The sequence below is a fragment of the Buceros rhinoceros genome, unplaced genomic scaffold (genome assembly GCF_000710305.1).
Source record: "Buceros rhinoceros silvestris isolate BGI_N320 unplaced genomic scaffold, ASM71030v1 scaffold19127, whole genome shotgun sequence".
Taxonomy (NCBI): domain Eukaryota; kingdom Metazoa; phylum Chordata; class Aves; order Bucerotiformes; family Bucerotidae; genus Buceros; species Buceros rhinoceros.
In genome coordinates this window covers 1,615-6,513 of record NW_010420643.1, presented here as the reverse complement: position 1 = coordinate 6,513, position 4,899 = coordinate 1,615, and positions in this window count along the sequence as shown.

Below are 4,899 nucleotides of genomic sequence, written 5' to 3'. Positions count from 1 at the left end.
ACCTCCTTTCATCGCCCAGCCTTCAAAGAACAAAAGTCAAATCTGCCTTGCTCACACTACTTTAGCCATGGTCACTGCATGTCATTCCCTAACAGCAAAGTAATTTGTGGGAGCCAGTTAGATAGTGGAAGAGAAATTAGTAAGTGCTTCGTGAAACATATGCCTCTGAAACACACATCAGTCCTGGAGCTTCCACTTCTTGCTTAGAACAAGATGCTAGGAGGGATCTTAGTCTCCTAAAACAACTCTGTTTTGCCATGTAATTTGGCTGGCCTGGGAATCCTCTGAGTCTCCCTCTGCTATGCTCATTGTACCTCTCTCCTCCCTGATATAGACTCAGTACAACTAACAGGGCCACTGAGTACATGCCTCATCACAAAGTCTTCCTCAGCATGGGCAACACTCCAAAAAAAACAAGGTACAGTGCAGTTCTCGAACTTTACTGTGCAAGTCCAGTGCTAAGCACAGTGTGTTCACATTTAACTAGGATTCGAATCCACTGAATCTCAGGCCAAAAGCCTGAATACAGACCTGCCCTTCCTCTAAGCACAGGCTGCCCATCACTAAGATACCTGCACAAGACTACAGCATCCTTGCAGAAAACAGGTGCCACGTATTTCTTTCCTTACCCTACCCAAATGTCCAATTACATTCCATAGTCACAAAGGAGATACTGAGGAAGTGGATATGAAGAACAGCAGTCTGCACATCAGGCTTGTTCCTGGCAATGCTTGGGTTACTTTAAAGGACGGTGTACATTGCACCTCTCCTGATATCAGTTCTCTTAGGTTCTGTGATTGGTAGATGAAGAGTGGCACTTGTCTCCTAGCACCCAACCTCTGAAGAAAGTAATCCTCATTTGACGTGAAATGTGGAGCTATAGTCTTCTGTTGATCTTGCTGGAAATTCCAAGTAAAGGAATGTCTGGAATTTCTGTGTGACAAGGGCTTGGGAGGACACTTCCCCACTCTGTGCAAGTTTAGGAGTGCCATGGGGTAGAGATAGGGGTGATTCTTTTAACTTTGCATCATGCCATTTTGTATCAGGAAATATCAAAGATGCTTCTAGAAGATACCACCTTAGCTAGTCTTCCTTGCAGTATTGACAGCCATATCCTCACAAAAAAAAAATTATAAAAGGAAAGGGGTGATTCTTTTAACTTTGCATCATGCCATTTTGTATCAGGAAATATCAAAGATGCTTCTAGAAGATACCACCTTAGCTAGTCTTCCTTGCAGTATTGACAGCCATATCCTCACAAAAAAAAAAATTATAAAAGGAAGGAAAGTGCTGTTCACACAACTCTACATAGCCCTGCTAGTCACAGCTAGGACACTTGGTAGAGACCTTAAGACTAGGGACATTTCTATCGTTTACACTAAGGTATTGCCACTGCTACGACATATGTGAGAGATTTTCAGCCAGCTCCAAATGACTTGGTACATCCCCGTGCCAAGTCCCATTATATCACAGCACAGCACCATGGCTATGCTGTGCCCACTTCCAGAGGAGGCATTGCCACTGATTCGAGCATACTAACTGATTTGGCATTACCTGCCGTAAGGAGGGCTCTCTCTCAGGTGGCATTGCCTTGCTTAATATAAGCATGTATTTTGAACATTTGCTGATTTCATGATTTACATAAAATCTCTTGAGACAACGCCTTTCTCGGGGACATACTGTGCAGAAATTCCTCTCTACATGTATCGTAGAGCAGTGTCAGGGCAGTGAGATATCCAGATAACCATGAAATTGAAACTGGCCCAGTGTCCCAGTGATTTCCACCTTTTTCCTCACTACTGCATCTGCCATCCTAGTGTTTCTTCTCCCTCTCCCAGCATCATATTCAAGTAGGGATTAGGTTGTTCTCACTAGGTGTTAGCCAGAAGCTTTACATTCTAAGTTCCCCTCAGCTTTGTATGAGTTTTTATACCTGAACCCGGACTCCAGTCCAGATCTGTAGGTTGTGCCTATCTGAACATCTCCAGGTAATGATAAACTCTAATTATCTAGGGTGACTTCTGCTTTTTAAAATTGGGTTGGTTAAAATCTTTTGAATTGTGAATATTTGGAAGACAAACACAACAGTGTTGTACAATGAAATTTTATTTTTATGTCTTTTTCAAGAGCTGGTCAAAATCTTCACAGAATCATAGAATTGTTTTGCTTTGAAGAGACCTTTAAGATCATCGAGTCCAACTGTTCACCCTGCATTGCTGAGTCACCACGTCTTAATATGCAGATTGAAAGACAATTCAACCAAAAAGTGTAAGAAATTATAATAAACAGAGAATTCCTGTCATTCTTCACCATCTGATAATGTGATTTTTAACATCAAGACTGTTCTGTAAGTGCTAAACAGTAGAATGATCCTCTACTGAATATTATGTTGTCATGTTTTTGGTATCCTCTACGAAATGGTACACAAAAGTAAGATAAGATTTTAGAGAAGTTTAGAAAGACTAAGATGAGTTTCTTAAATAATTTATGTGAGATATATTTGGTGTTAAATAACATCATATAGCACAAAAGTGTGATCAGCTACACCGTATTTGTTCTTGATCATACAGATAAGAAACCCACAAAACACAGAGAAGAAACTTGATAAAAAAAAAATCTTTGGTAGATAGATCTAGTGAAATATATGCTGAACATGAGAGTAAGGAGCTTCTAAATGGAAAAGAGAACAAAGAAAGCACTGGTACAAACCACAGCAATAACAAGAAGGGAAGATTTTTAGGATGGAAAATATAACAAGCAAGTTGCATTACAAAATTGCCAGGTTTTGATTCTCCTTCCATGGATAATAACTCCGCTCGCATGATGTTTCGACTTGCCTTGATGACACATGTTTCCTAGGACAAGAAGTGGCTGATAGACCAAATAGCACCAGCACACCTCTCCAATAAGTGCTCTGATTTACCTGAAATAATTTATCCTGCTCTAACTCCTAGGAAGTCAATGGAAACCTAGGAGGAGCACTTGGCTCGTTACCTTTGAAGTGTGGTGCAGAAGAGGCTGTGGCTCTTCTCAGTGGGAAGACTTATGTTCCTTTTTTTTAGGAAGAGTTATGTTACATTCAAGTGGGCAGAAGCAAGGAGAAAGCACTGTGCAAAAGGCTCTTAGTGCATTTCCACTCAGCTGCTGTACAATGCAGTCCTCATTCCTGACCGCTGAGGGATAACCAAACCGAAGATTCACAATGTTCGAAACAAAATGAAATCGCCGTGAATTCTCTGAGCTTTTTTTTTCTCTTTTGGTCAAAATCTCCCCATAGACATGCCTGTACTTTACAGCACCAGCCCTGGACAGAGCGAGCTGTGTTCCTGTCTTTGATGCTTGTCTTTGTCAATGCACAGGACAGCCCAGTATAGGCTTAGCAGGAGACAGCCTTGGTTTCTTCAGTGCACCAGATGGTTGGTGAGGCCTTAAAAGGCAGCTCTGCTTTGGATTCCAAATCCCCTTATGCAGGAGGACTGTACATGTTACATGCTCATACCCTAACTCTGCTTCCTGAATGCAGTTTGTCGTCTTATGAATGAATAGAAACAGTCCAGGGACATACCTTGGCACGTGGGAGCTCCATTTCTTCACCAGTGGTGAATAGTCATTTTCCTAAGCATTGACGTGTACTTTGGCCCACATAGAAATGAACGGAACCTGTGTCAGTGGGAGCAAGATCTGACCAGGAAGCAGTTCTACTTAAACTTGGTGTCACTTTTTCTGCTACTCTAGGCAGCTTTATAACTTGCATGAGCAGTCCAGACCTTTGCTAGCACAGGTTATAACTCAATCAGGAAATTAAATTGATTTGTGGGCCACAGCCCGAAAATGGTCACCTTCATGAAACCTCTTTTCATCCTGCTTATCATCTAAACACCTACAACATAGTGTTTAGCATTCCCTATAGGCAACTGACCCACTGAATCAAGGGGAAGACAGTTACACCAATTTCTTTGTCCTCACTCCATGAGCCCTTTTGGGATAGTGTCCAGGTGGAGGAACCTCAACTACAGCAGGCAAAAGCAGGGAGTTTAAAGGCAGGCAGCTGCGTACACAGTCAGCATGGCCCTAGTCTTGGTACCCCATCTGGGTCAGACTGCAATCCAACTTCACACAGCCAGGCATCACATCACCAGGGTTTTGCAGGTGACTGCAAGGATGCGTGCAGCTCAGTTCTGCCTCCTGCAGCAGCAAAAGCAGGGCTGGTTCAGGAACTGGATGCTCAAGACCCGTGGCACAGCCCTGTACCAAAGGGGCACCACAGTGCACCAGTGGCGCATGCCCAGCACCTTCTGCCAGGCCCAGACATGCTCCAGCTGCTGCTGCACAACAGCAGGGGAAGGGGCACTGCTCATCAATGTTTCCATGAAGGTTTTCACTGTGTATCATTGACGCCTTTCTCCAGGGACCTTCCTCCCAGAACAGCTACAGCTGTTGAAGGACAAAGCTGTTTAACCACCAACATGTTTGATGGGCTTTTAAGTCAGCTGAAGCACAGCTTCCTTCACATGGACGCTGTTTCTGCTTGAGAGAAGGTTTACTTTGCCTATCAAACCTACTGAAACTCACCTGTGACTATGTTTTGGTTTACTTTATATTGATATTTTTGCTTTAACCTGGTTTTGTTTAATAGTGTTTTGCTCTGACACTAGGGATCTGTCCAGTCTGATGGAGAAAGATGTAGCCAGGTTCAAGGGCTATGACTTGTATTAAAAAAAAAAATCAAGCTGGAAGTAAGATTCGCAGACTCAAGTGTAAGTGCAATTAGACCCTGGAACCACTGGTGGGGGCCTGCAGCAAATATCACATCTCCCAAAGTCTTTCACTACTGAGGCCAGACGTCTGTCGGAAAAATTTTGTGGTGCAGTCATCATTCTTGAGCTCAGTAATGTTTCC